This window comes from Arachis ipaensis, chromosome B9 (genome assembly GCF_059453495.1).
Source record: "Arachis ipaensis isolate K30076 ecotype BB chromosome B9, ASM5945349v1, whole genome shotgun sequence".
NCBI classification, from domain to species: domain Eukaryota; kingdom Viridiplantae; phylum Streptophyta; class Magnoliopsida; order Fabales; family Fabaceae; genus Arachis; species Arachis ipaensis.
Window position 1 is genome coordinate 132,953,082 of NC_142444.1, and position 14,850 is coordinate 132,967,931.

At 37.5% G+C, this 14,850-nt stretch overlaps 1 non-coding gene across 1 annotated transcript; it reads left to right on the top strand.

Annotated features, from left to right (window-relative positions):
* Window positions 1–6,407: 6,407 nt before the first annotated feature.
* Window positions 6,408–6,515, top strand: LOC148546382 (small nucleolar RNA R71). The gene has a single exon (XR_015902140.1). It is a non-coding gene; the product is annotated as a small nucleolar RNA R71 (small nucleolar RNA).
* Window positions 6,516–14,850: the final 8,335 nt, after the last annotated feature.

A 14,850-nucleotide genomic window follows, 5' to 3' on the forward strand; every position in this document is an offset into this window, starting at 1 on the left:
AACTTTAAAACAACTTTGCCAAAAATTGAACAATGGTTTCAATCGCAATCAAGCAACAGAAAATAAATTTAGTTTAGAATTTCTTCAAAGAGAATTCAAAACTTCTTTAAACAAAGTTTGAAACAAGACTCCAAAAGAATACTTGAAATCACCATCTCAGAAGGACATTTAAGAAGATTAGTATATACTTAAAAAGGAGTCAAGCCATACGAGAAAGGATCTTAACTCGAGGGAGTTCAAACAAGATCCACTAGGCATGAGATTCACAAGAGGAGGGAAGATGAGATTGATGGTAGTGCTCACAAAAGGTAGAAAAATATTTAAAAACAGAATCAAGTATGACATTCATAGAGATGAAAAGCTTAAGAAAGAACGAGTCCGTTCATAAGAAGAAAGGTATGAGTCCAACATTTTCAAGAGAACAACAATGGCATAAAGAATGTAGTATGCTAAACCAAACTCAAATTAAAAATAAATTAAGTGAAGTTTATCAAATGAAAACCAACCGGAATGAAAACGAAAAATCCTCTCTCTCCAGAATTTTGAAAAATATCTAAATCAATAATCAAATTAAATTATGAATTGGAACTGTAATAAAATTATTAGAAACTCAAATTGTATTTAAAGTAAGCGTAGTTCCGTAAACCGGTAAAAGCACAGGCGAGGTATTAGAAATAAATAGTTGTTAAATGGTATGCGAAATTGCTACTCAGGTTGTGAATTGTTGTTCAAAATTGATTCCCTGGCAATGGCACCAAAAACGGATGCACAGGACCATGGTCTAAACATATCTTCACAACTTCGCATAACTAACCAGCAAGTGCACTGGGTCATCCAAGTAATACCTTACGTGAGTAAGGGTCGAATCCAACGGAGATTGTTGGTATGAAGCAAGCTATGGTCACCTTGTAAATCTCAGTCAGGCGGATATCAAATGGTTATGGAGTTTTCGAAAATAATATAATAAAATAGGGATAGAAATACTTATGTAATTCATTGGTGAGAATTTCAGATAAGCGAATGGAGATGCTTTCGTTCCTCTGAACCTCTGCTTTCCTGCTATCTTCATCCAATCAGTCTTACTCCTTTCCATTGCTGGCTTTATGTGATACATCACCACTGTCAATGGCTACTTTCGGTCATCTCTCGGGAAAATGATCCAATGCCCTGCACGGCACGGCTAATCGTCTGGAGGCATCACCCTTGTCAATGGCTTCATCTTATCCTCTCAGTGAAAATGGTCAACGCACCCTGTCACGGCACGGCTATTCATCTGTCGGTTCTCGATCATGCTGGAATAGGATTTACTATCCTTTTGCGTCTGTCACTAACGCCCTGCAATCGCGAGTTTAGAGCTCGTCACAGTCATTCATTCATTGAATCCTACTCGGAATACCACAGACAAGGTTTAGACCTTCCGAATTCTCTTGAATGCCGCCATCATTCTAGCTTACACCACGAAGATTCCGATTAAGAGATCTAAGAGATACTCATTCAGTCTAAGGTAGAACGGAAGTGGTTGTCAGGCACGCGTTCATAGGGAATGATGATGATTGTCACGTTCATCACATTCAGATTGAAGTACGAATGAATATCTTAGAAGCGAAACAAGATGAATTGAATAGAAAACAGTAGTACTTTGCATTAATCTTTGAGGAACAGCAGAGCTTCACACCTTAATCTATGGAGTGTAGAAACTCTACCGTTGAAAATACATAAGTGAAAGTCCAGGCATGGCCGAATGGCCAGCCCCTCTGATCTAAGAACCAGGCGTCCAAAGATGACTAATACAATAGTAAAAAGTCCTATTTATAATAAACTAGTCACTAGGATTTACAGAAGTAAGTAATTGATGCATAAATCCACTTCCGGGGCCCACTTGGTGTGTGCTTGGGCTGAGCTTTAACTTTCTACGTGCAGAGGCCATTTGTGGAGTTGAACGCCAGGTTTTGATCCATTTCTGGCGTTCAACTCTGGTTTTTGATCCCTTTCTGGCGCTGAACTCCAGAATTGGGCAGAGAGCTGGCGTTGAACGCCAGTTTGCGTCGTCTAAACGTGGGCAAAGTATGGACTATTATATATTGCTGGAAAGCCCTGGATGTCTACTTTCCAACGCAATTAGAAGCGCGCCATTTTGAGTTCTGTAGCTCCAGAAAATCCATTTTGAGTGCAGGGAGGTCAGAATCCAACAGCATCAGCAGTCCTTCTTCAACCTCTGAATCTGATTTCTGCTCAAGTCCCTCAATTTCAGCCAAAAAATACCTGAAATCACAGAAAAACACACAAACTCATAGTAAAGTCCAGAAATGTGAATTTAACATAAAAACTAATGAAAACATCCCTAAAAGTAACTAGATTCTACTGAAAACATACTAAAAACAATGCCAAAAAGCGTATAAATTATCCGCTCATCACAACACCAAACTTAAATTGTTGCTTGTCCCCAAGCAACTGAAAATCAAATAGGATAAAAAGAAGAGAATATACTATAAATTCCAAACTATCAATGAAACATAGCTCTAATCAGATGAGCGGGACTTTTAGCTTTTTGCCTCTTGAATAGTTTTGGCATCTCACTCTATCCATTGAGGTTCAGAATGATTGGCTTCTATAGGAACTCGGAGTTCAGATAGTGTTATTGGTTCTCCTAGTTCAGTATGATGATTCTTGAACACAACTTCTTTATGAGTCTTGGTCGTGGCCCTAAGCACTTTGTTTTCCAGTATTACCACCGGATACATAAATGCCACAGACACATAACTGGGTGAACCTTTTCAGATTGTGATTCAGCTATGCTAAAGTCCCCAATTAGAGGTGTCCAGGGTTCTTAAGCACACTCTTTTTTTTCTTTGGACCTTGACTTTAACCGCTCAGTCTCAAGTTTTCACTTGACACCTACACGCCACAAGCACATGGTTAGGGACAGCTTGGTTTAGCCGCTTAGGCCAGAATTTTATTCTTGTAGGCCCTCCTATCCACTGATGCTCAAAGCCTTGGGATCCTTTTTATTTGCCTTTGCCTTTTGGTTTTAAGGGTTATTGGCTTTTTGCTCTTGCCTCTTGGTTTTAAGAGCTTTTGGCTTTTTCTGCTTGCTTTTTCTTTTTCTTTCTATTTTTTTTTTTGCTATTTTTTTTTCTGCAAGCTTTGTTCTTTGCTGCTTTTTCTTGCTTCAAGAATCATTTTTATAATTTTTTAGATTATCAAATAACATGTCTCCTAGTCATCATTCTTTCAAGAGCCAACATATTTAACATTCTTAAACAACAACTTCAAAAGACATATGCACTGTTCAAGCATTCATTCAGAAAACAAGAAGCATTGTCACCACATCAATATAATTAAACTAAGTTCAAGGATAAATTCGAAACTCATGTACTTCTTGTTCTTTTGAATTAAAACATTTTTCATTTAAGAGAGGTGATGGATTCATAGGACATTCATAACTTTAAGGCATAGTTACTAACTACTAATGATCATGTAATGAAGACACAAACATAGATAAGCACATCACATAGAAAACGAAAAACAGAAGAAATAAGAACAAGGAATCAATCCACCTTAGTGATGGTGGCGTTTCCTTCTTGAGGAACCAATGATGTCCTTGAGCTCTTCTATGTCTCTTCCTTGTCTTTGTTGCTCCTCCCTCATTGCTTTTTGATCTTCTCTTATTTCATGAAGGATGATGGAGTGCTCTTGATGTTCCACCCTTAGTTGTCCCATGTTGGGACTTAATTCTCCTAGGGAGGTGTTGATTTGCTCCCAATATTGATGTGGAGGGAAGTGCATCCCCTGAGGTATCTCAGGGATCTCTTGATTTGCAGCCACATGTTCTACCACTGAGCTATAGTCCCTTGAGATGAATCTTTCCATCTCCCATGACTCAGAGGTGGAAGCAATTGTCTTCTCTTTCCTCTTTCTTGAGGTTTCTCTGGCCTTAGGTGCCATTAATGGTTTATGGAAAAACAAAAAGCTATGCTTTTACCACACCAAACTTAGAATGTTGCTCGCCCTCGAGCAAAAGAAGAAAGAATAGAAGAAGAAGAAGAAGATATGGAGGAGATGGAGGGATGTGTATATTCGGCCATATGGGTGGGATTGGGTGGGAAAGAGATGTTGAATTTTGAAGATAGGTGGGTGTATGGATGTGAGTGGTAAATGGAAAACAGAAGGGATGACCATGAATGGAGAGAGAGAGAGGGTGAGAAGAAGTGAGTGGAAGTAGGTGGGGATCCTGTGGGGTCCACAGATCCTGAGGTGATCCTGTGAGGTCCACAGATCTTGAGGTGTTAAGGCATTTACATCCCTGCACCAATTTAGGCATGCAAAATGCCCTTGCACACAACTCTGGGCGTTCAGCGCCAGGTTGGTGCCCATTTTGGGCGTTCAACGCCCATTTGTTGCCATTTCTGGCGTTGAACGCCAGAACCATGCTTGTTCTGGGCGTTCAGCGCCAGGATGCTGCCCATTTTGGGCGTTCAGCGCCAGAACCATGCTCTGTTCTGGCGTTGAACGCCAGACAGATGCTCCTCCAGGGTGTGATTTTTCTTCTGCTGTTTTTGATTCCGTTTTTGATTTTTTTGTTTATTTTGTGACTCCACATGATCATGAACCTATAAAGACATATAACTAAGAAAAATATAGTTAGATAAGTAAAAATTGGGTTGCCTCCCAACAAGCGCTTCTTTAATGTCAATAGCTTGACAGTGGGCTCTCATGGAGCCTCACAGATGTGCAGAGCTTTGTTGAGACTCCCCAACACCAAACTTAGAGTTTGGATATGGGAGTTCAACATCAAACTTAGAGTTTGGTTGTGGCCTCCCAACACCAAACTTAGAGTTTGACTGTGGGAGCTTTGTTTGACTCTGCTTTGAGAGAAGCTTTTCATGCTTCCTCTCCATGGTTGCAGAGGGAGATCCTTGAGTTTTAAACGCAAGGGAGTCCTCATTCCATTGAAGGACTAGTTCACCTCTGTCAACATCAATCACAGCTCTTGCTGTGGCCAGGAAAGGTCTTCCTAGGATTATGGATTCATCCTCTTTCTTTCCAGTATCCAGGACTATGAAATCAGCAGGGATGTAAATGCCTTCAACCTTTACTAACACGTCCTCTACTTGTCCATATGCCTGTTTTCTTGAATTGTCTACCATCTCTAATGAGATTTTAGCAGCTTGCACCCCATAGATTCCCAGTTTCTCTATTTCAGAGAGGGGCATGAGGTTTATTCCTGAACCAAGATCACACAGGGCCTTAAAGATCATGGTGCCTATGGTACAAGGTATTATGAACTTTCCAGGATCCTGTCTCTTCTGAGGCAATGTCAGTTGATCCAGATCACTTAGTTCATTGATGAACAAGGGAGGTTCAACTTCCCAAGTATCAATGCCAAATAATTTGGCATTTAGCTTTATGATTGCACCAAGAAACTTGGCAGTTTGCTCTTCAGTAACATCCTCATTCTCTTCAGAAGAGGAATACTCATCAGAGCTCATGAAGGGCATAAGGAAGTTCAATGGAATCTCTATGGTCTCTAGATGAGCCTCAGAGTCCTTTGGTTCCTCAGAGAGAAGCTCCTTATTGACCACTGGACGTCCCAAGAGGTCTTCCTCCTTGGGATTCACGTCCTCTCCTTCCCTTACAGGTTCGGCCATGGTGCTTATGTCAATGGCCTTGCACTCTCCTTTTGGATTCTCTTCTGTATTGCTTGGGAGAGTACTAGGAGGGATTTCAGTGATCCTTTTACTCAGCTGGCCCACTTGTGCTTCTAAATTTCTAATGGAAGACCTTGTTTCATTCATGAAACTTACAGTGGCCTTAGATAGATTAGAGACTAAGTTTGCTAAATTAGAAGTATTTCGTTCAGAGTTCTCTGTCTGTTGCTGAGTGGATGATGGAAAAGGTTTATTATTGTTAAACCTACTTCTTCCACCATTATTAAAGCCTTGTTGAGGCTTTTGATCCTTCCATGAGAAATTTGGATGATTTCTCCATGATGAGTTATAGGTGTTTCCATAAGGTTCACCTAAGTAATTCACCTCTGCTATTGCAGGGTTCTTAGGATCATAAGCTTCTTCTTCATAAGAAGCCTCTTGAGTACTGTTGGATGCAGCTTGCATTCCATTCAGACTCTGAGAGATCATATTGACTTGCTGAGTCAATATTTTATTCTGAGCTAATATGGCATTCAGAGTATCAACTTCAAGAACTCCCTTCTTCATAAGCGTCCCATTATTCACAGGATTTCTTTCAGAAGTGTACATGAACTGGTTATTTGCAACCATGTCAATGAGTTCTTGAGCTTCTGCAGGTGTTTTCTTTAGGTGAATGGATCCACCTGCAGAAGTATCCAATGACATCTTTGATAGCTCAGATAAACCATCATAGAATATATCCAGGATGGTCCATTCTGAAAGCATGTCAGTAGGACACTTTTTGGTCAGTCCTTTGTATCTCTCCCAAGCTTCATAGAGGGATTCACCTTCTTTCTGTCTAAAGGTCTGAACGTCCACTCTAAGTTTACTAAGCTTTTGAGGAGGAAAGAACTTGGCTAAGAAAGCCGTGACCAGCTTATCCCAAGAGTTCAGGCTATCTCTAGGTTGAGAATCCAACCATATTCTAACTCTGTCTCTTACAGCAAAAGGGAAAAGCATGAGCCTGTAGACTTCAGGATCTGCTCCATTAGTCTTAACAGTATCACATATCTGCAAGAATTCAGTTAAGAACTGAAAAGAATCTTCAGATGGAAGTCCATGAAACTTGCAGTTCTGCTGCATCAGAGAAACTAATTGAGGTTTCAGCTCAAAGTTGTTTGCTCCAATGGCAGGAATGGAGATGCTTCTTCCATGTAAATTGGAATTAGGTGCAGTAAATTCACCAAGCATCCTCCTTGCATTATTATTATTTTCGGCTGCCATCTCCTCTTCCTGTTCGAAAATTTCTGAAAGGTTATCTCTGGATTGTTGTAATTTAGCTTCTCTTAATTTTCTCTTCAGAGTCCTTTTAGGTTCTGGATCTACTTCAACAAGAATGTTCTTGTCCTTGCTCCTACTCATATGACAAAGAAGAAGGCACAGAAAAAATAATACTAGTATGGATCCTTTATACCACAGTATAGAGGTCCTTATGTTAGTAGAAGAAAAGAAGAAGAAAATCTGAACTCAGAGAGAGAGAGGGTTTGGATTTTTGGTGATGTGAGGAAGAGATGTTAGTAGATGAATAAATAAATAGAAGGAGATGAAGGAGAATGATTTTTGAAAATAATTTTTGAAAAAGAGTTAGTGATTTTCGAAAATAGTTTTGAAAAAGGTTAGTAGTTTTTCGAAAATTCAAATAAAAAAAATAATTACTTGATTAAAAAGAAATTTTTGAAAAAGGGGGAAGATATTTTCGAAAATTAGAGAGAGTTAGTTAGGTAGTTTTGAAAAAGATAAGAAGCAAACAAAAAGTTAGTTAGTTAGTTGAAACAAATTTTGAAAATCAATTTTGAAAAGATAAGAAGATAGGAAGTTAGAAAAGATATTTTTGAAATCATATTTTGAAAAAAAGATAAGATAAGGAGATATTTTTGAAAAGATATGATTGAAATTAGTTTTGAAAAAGATTTGATTTTTAAAATCTCAATTAATGACTTGATTCACAAGAAATCATAAGATATGATTCTAGAACTTAAAGTTTGAATCTTTCTTAACAAGCAAGTAACAAACTTGAAATTTTTGAATCAAAACATTAATTGGTGATGTTATTTTCGAAAATTTGATATAAAAATAAGAAAAAGATTTTTGAAAAATATTTTTGGAATTTTCGAAAATAACTAAGAAATTTGAAAAAGATTTGATTTTTGAAAAAGATTTTAAAAAAGATAAGATTTTCAAATTGAAGATTTGATTTGACTCATAAGAAACAACTTGATTTTAAAAATTTTTGAAAAAGTCAATCCAATTTTCGAATTTGATGAGAGAAAAAGGGAAAGATATTTTTTTTTATTTTTGAATTTTTATGATGAGAGAGAAAAATTAAAAACATCATTTTCATGTTTTTCTCTTTTATTTTTGAATCAAAACAAGGGATGCATGCAAGAACACTATGAATGTCAAGATGAACACCAAGAACACTATGAAGATCATGATGAACATCAAGAACATATTTTTGAAAAATTTTTAATGCAAAGAAAACATGCAAGACACCAAACTTAGAATTCTTTAATGCTTAGACACTAAGAATTCCAGAATGCATATGATAAACATGAAAAGACACAAAACAAAAAATCATCAAGATCAAACAAGAAGACTTACCAAGAACAACTTGAAGATCATGAAGAACACTATGAATGCATAAATTTTCGAAAAATGCAAGATGCACATGCAATTGACACCAAACTTATGACATGACTCAAGACTCAAACAAGAAACACAAAAAATATTTTTGATTTTTATGATTTTCTAAATTTTTTTTTGGATTTTTCGAAAATTAATTGAAAAAGGAAAATAAGGATTCCAAATTTTTTAATATGAATTCCAGGAATCTTGCATTCTTAGTCTAAAGCATCAGTCAAGGAATTAGACATGGCTCACTAGCCAGCCAAGCTTTCAATGAAAGTTCCGGTCCAAAACACTAGACATGGCCAATGGCCAGCCAAGCTTCAGCATGTAATTCAGACATGACATGCCTGACATACCCTACAGTCGTATAACAACTGATGGTTGGAAGCCTCAGTCCAAAAGAATTTAGACATGGCTTTACAGCCAGCCAGGCTTCACATGCTTCATGAAATACTAGAATTCATTCTTTAAAAATTTTGAATAAAATTTTTTTTTGAAAACATTTTTATTTTTTTTTCGAAAATAGATGAGAAATTTTTGAAATATTTTTGAAAAATTTTTGAAAAGAAAACGAAAAGAAAGTTACCTAATCTGAGCAACAAGATGAACCGTCAGTTGTCCAAACTCGAACAATCCCCGGCAACGGCGCCAAAAACTTGGTATGCGAAATTGCTACTCAGGTTGTGAATTGTTGTTCGAAATTGATTCCCTGGCAATGGCACCAAAAACGGATGCACAGGACCATGGTCTAAACATATCTTCACAACTTCGCATAACTAACCAGCAAGTGCACTGGGTCGTCCAAGTAATACCTTACGTGAGTAAGGGTCGAATCCCACGGAGATTGTTGGTATGAAGCAAGCTATGGTCACCTTGTAAATCTCAGTCAGGCGGATATCAAATGGTTATGGAGTTTTCGAAAATAATATAATAAAATAGGGATAGAAATACTTATGTAATTCATTGGTGAGAATTTCAGATAAGCGAATGGAGATGCTTTCGTTCCTCTGAACCTCTGCTTTCCTGCTATCTTCATCCAATCAGTCTTACTCCTTTCCATGGCTGGCTTTATGTGATACATCACCACTGTCAATGGCTACTTTCGGTCATCTCTCGGGAAAATGATCCAATGCCCTGTCACGGCACGGCTAATCGTCTGGAGGCATCACCCTTGTCAATGGCTTCATCTTATCCTCTCAGTGAAAATGGTCAACGCACCCTATCACGGCACGGCTATTCATCTGTCGGTTCTCGATCATGCTGGAATAGGATTTACTATCCTTTTGCGTCTGTCACTAACGCCCTGCAATCGCGAGTTTGGAGCTCGTCACAGTCATTCATTCATTGAATCCTACTCAAAATACCACAGACAAGGTTTAGACCTTCCGGATTCTCTTGAATGCCGCCATCATTCTAGCTTACACCACGAAGATTCCGATTAAGAGATCTAAGAGATACTCATTCAGTCTAAGGTAGAACGGAAGTGGTTGTCAGGCACGCGTTTATAGGGAATGATGATGATTGTCACGTTCATCACATTCAGATTGAAGTACGAATGAATATCTTAGAAGCGAAACAAGATGAATTGAATAGAAAACAGTAGTACTTTGCATTAATCTTTGAGGAACAGCAGAGCTCCACACCTTAATCTATGGAGTGTAGAAACTCTACCGTTGAAAATACATAAGTGAAAGTCCAGGCATGGCCGAATGGCCAGCCCCTCTGATCTAAGAACCAGGCGTCCAAAGATGACTAATACAATAGTAAAAAGTCCTATTTATAATAAACTAGTCACTAGGGTTTACAGAAGTAAGTAATTGATGCATAAATCCACTTCCGAGGCCCACTTGGTGTGTGCTTGGGCTGATCTTTAACTTTCCACGTGCAGAGGCCATTTGTGGAGTTGAACACCAGGTTTTGATCCATTTCTGGCATTCAACTCTGGTTTTTGATCCCTTTCTGGCGCTGAACTCCAGAATTGGGCAGAGAGCTGGCGTTGAACGCCAGTTTGCGTCGTCTAAACTTGGGCAAAGTATGGACTATTATATATTGCTGGAAATCCATTTTGATTTCTGTAGCTCCAGAAAATCCATTTTGAGTGCAGGGAGGTCAGAATCCAACAACATCAGCAGTCCTTCTTCAACCTCTGAATCTGATTTCTGCTCAAGTCCCTCAATTTCAGCCAGAAAATACCTAAAATCACAGAAAAACACACAAACTCATAGTAAAGTCCAGAAATGTGAATTTAACATAAAAACTAATGAAAACATCCCTAAAAGTAACTAGATTCTACTGAAAACATACTAAAAATAATGCCAAAAAGCGTATAAATTATCCGCTCATCATTAAACTGTATAAGGAATTTTCCAAGTTTGATATAGATAAGTATATATCGAATCAACATCAATTTTATAGAAATTTCAAAATTGGCTGTAATCACTGTCAAATAAGAGAAAAATTGAATCAACAATTTCTCTAAGAATGGACTCGGAATCAAGTGTTTAAAAGGCACAGTGCATTAAGACAAGTTCAAAGCTATATCAAAGAATACGTGAATTAAGAAGAATTCAAACAGAGAAAGATAGATACAATAAGGGTTTCAAACAAGCATATGCAATTAAGATCAAATAAGAATGCATATGAATAGAGGAATAGAGTTGAAAAATCAAACTACTTTTCAAAAGGACTAGCAAACAAGAACTTCAAGTTAGGCTATGAAAGAACAAGTCGACTCGAACAGAATTCAAGACACATAACTGAATAACCTCGAGAAATAGTTTCTAACGTTCCCAAAACCCGCGATTCACTTTGTCCAAAACTCGTATATCATCTATGATAACCCATTAGTGCTCTCATAAACATAATTCACTAGTATTAAGCCGGCCAAACTTAATACCAAGAAGTATGCAATGCAAGACTAACAGCGTTAATCCATAGATCATCATGTTCATAAAGATCTAATTTTCGTCATTCGACAAGACTATTGCATGACAGACACTCAGAGTATGCAACTGAAGCATAGTCAGTCCATTCCTCAAGCTCTACAGGAAAGACTGCTCTGATACCATAATGTAACACCCTAACTATCAAAAGTCACACTTCCGGCTGCGCCACTCTGATAGCTCGGATATCACGACGACTCTTATACTATTTAATACTAAAATATGAGCCTATTTAAAACTTTAAACCGCAATACCGCTCAAAAATACTTCTGTTAGGTAACGTACATCCATACATACCATACAACTTACAAAACTCACAAAGAGTACATACATATATATATACATATTAAATAATTTTACAAGCATTAACTAATACAATTCCTATCCCTCTTACAGAATGCATAAAGATAAAGGCAAGGGAATAATAAATAATAACTAAAGCAATACAAAACATCACGACAACAACTAGATAAACTCTCGTGACTTCTGCGTCCATATCCTGAAAAGAGAAATTTGTAGGGGGGTGAGAACATCATCCTCGAAAGGGTTCTCAGTAGAGGGTTTTTGAGAATTGCTATAATAGAATATGTGAAGGTAAAACCGTTCCAGTGATTAATAACCGCCTTATGCATATTTTCAAAAGTAAAGGTTGACTATAAAAGAAAAATCTGAAATCTTTTCTGAAAGAGGAACTGTTCATTTCTTAAAAATTCAGAAGCCTTTCAAAAGGTTTATCTATGCTAAACCAAATTAGTTTTTCATACTTTTCCAAACCAGAAACATCAACCAGACATGGCCTACGGCCCACCTCATGATCAACCACGGCTTTAGACCCAAACAACCCAAACAACAACCAGTCACCACAGTCCAACAGAGTCTCGGTTGCAAACACAAATAGAAAAGTTCAAGCACAAACAAACAATTACTGCAAGTAGAACAATTAGCAGGTACTCACAAGTAATCACAAAGGCAAATCAAGTACAATATGCACACCCAAACAATGTCACAGATGCATATGATGAATGCCTGTCCTAGTGGCTGATGATATCATCTGTCGGTTATAAAGCCAACCCGACAAGTCCTGGTAGCTAACCATTGGACTGTCCCTCTATCGTGCATCCCCAATTCGAGTTCTTCACAATCATAATCATAATTTACATCCAACACCCTCACTGGTGTATAGTCACGGGGGCGAGCTCTTCCGGAACTTTCACAGTGTCCGGCCACACTTACGACATAAGGTCAGCAGAGTATCGAGTCTCAACCTGGAGCACGTAGTGGCTAGCCACTGCTTCTACCCAAGGAAACTTGTATCTCAGATAATTGGAAGTGCAACAATCACAATATCAATAACTCAGCATATATGCATTTTTTCTCAGCCATAAATCAACATTCATCTCAGCCATCTGGCTTAAATTCATGATTCATAGTCAGCCATCCGGCTCATAATATATTCAGCAATCAGCCATAATTCATTATCATACACAGCCATTCCGGCTCATAACAAAAAAGCACTTCCACCATTCAACATCATCAAATTCATAAAAAAATCATCATTCAAGCCATAAATTACTTTTTCTCCATTCACTTCACTTTGAAATCAAAAATCAATTCTTCTCAGCCTTAGCTTTAAAGATCCCATTCCTCAAATCATCTGAGGCTCATAAGCCACTTTAACTCAAAGTTGGTTCCCCTTTTTAAAAATAAATCCACCCTCGGCATCCTCTTTCCAAAACTTCCAAAACCATGGCAAATTAAAGATCTATTTTGAAATATTCAAAATCATCCATCCAACAATGGGATTTTATAACAAAAGTTCCTCGGCAGAGTCTCAAGTCTTTAGGGGAGAATAACATAACTCATTTTCTCAAATTCGCTTAAAATCTTTAGAACCTTGGCTTCCTAATTTGAGTAATAAAAAAGTAGGATCTAAGCCAAACCGAGTTGTGTAATCAATTACTCCTTTCTAAGCCAAACCATGATAAAATTGAATTTTTGTATTCTGTTGGGCTGAATTTGTGGGCCACGAGACTTTTTTATTATTGTCATGGGTTAAGATGGAAGAGTAGTTTAATACTATTAAACTACTCTTCCACCTTAACCCATGACAATAATAAAAAAAGTCTCGTGGCCCACAAATTCAGCCCAACAGAATACAAAAATTCAATTTTAATTTTAGTCTTTATTATCTTATCTTTATTTGCTTTTATCTTTCAGAAGACAATGCTCTATATATATATTTAGTTTTACCCTCATAGTTTACAATACACTTCAGTACAATTCAATCAATCAATAATCAATAAAAGTTCGCATTCTTTTCTTTTCTTATTCTTTCACAATTTTATCATGGTATCAGAGCCACGGTATCCTCCTTGAGGAGGATATATAAGATATTATCTTTTCGGTGAGAAATCACCATGCTTCTTTTTCAACTTCCTCCCACAATAAATAATCATAGATTTAGTTACATGCATCAAGTGAAAATTCTACCACAGTTTTGATTATCCCGGTTCTTTACCAGCAATTCCGTCTGCGCCTTCTTCTAGCGTTTCATCTGCAACTTCTTCCGGGAGTTTCGTCAGTATTCTGTTTCAGCAGTTCAATCTGCATCTGTTCTAGCAGTTCAATCTGCATCTGTTCTAGCAGTTCCATCTGCACTCTTATTGCGCTCCACGCGCTTTTTTTTATCGCGCTCTACGCGCCCTTTGAAGACCACTCTTATTGCGCCATACGCGCCCTCTAAAGATCAATCTGTTGCGTTTTACACGCTTATTTTTTTATTTTTTCATTTTTTGAATATCGCTGCTCAAGTGCAGCATCTCCTTTTATATTTTTGCCGTCGACAGCTCAAGCTCCGCCGCACGCATTTTTTGAAGATCGTCGCTCAAGCGCAGCATCTCCTTTTATATTTTTTTGCCGCCGGCAGCTCAAGTTCTGCCGCACGCATCTTCCTCCGCGTCACCACGTCAGACGCGCTTTTCTCAACAATTTATCCAAGCGGTGGATTATTGACATCTTCCATCCACCAGCTTGCGGGGGCGTATTAAACTACTCTTCCACCTTAACCCATGACAATAATAAAAAAGTCTCGTGGCCCACAAATTCAGCCCAACAGAATACAAAAATTCAATTTTAATTTTAGTCTTTATTATCTTATCTTTATTTGCTTTTATCTTTCAGAAGACAATGCTCTATATATATTTAGTTTTACCCTCATAGTTTACAATACACTTCAGTACAATTCAATCAATCAATAATCAATAAAAGTTCGCATTCTTTTCTTTTCTTATTCTTTCACAATTTTATCACTTAAACAAAACCAGCTTCAACCCCATGATTAATTTTAAAGCGTTTCAAACTGCTCAATAATTGTTTTAGTCTTGCAAAAATTCAAAATTCAAAGAGTACTTAAAACTTTTTCCCAAAACATTGTAAAATAAAACTTGTCAATAGACGTCCAGGTTCTCTCAAAGTAACTAAAACTCCTCCAATTGAAACCCTCAAGTCAAATTCAAAGACATAAACCCTTTTTCACATTTAAAACAGCCTTAAAACATAAGTTTCATCTAAATAACTTGCTCACAAAAGAGATA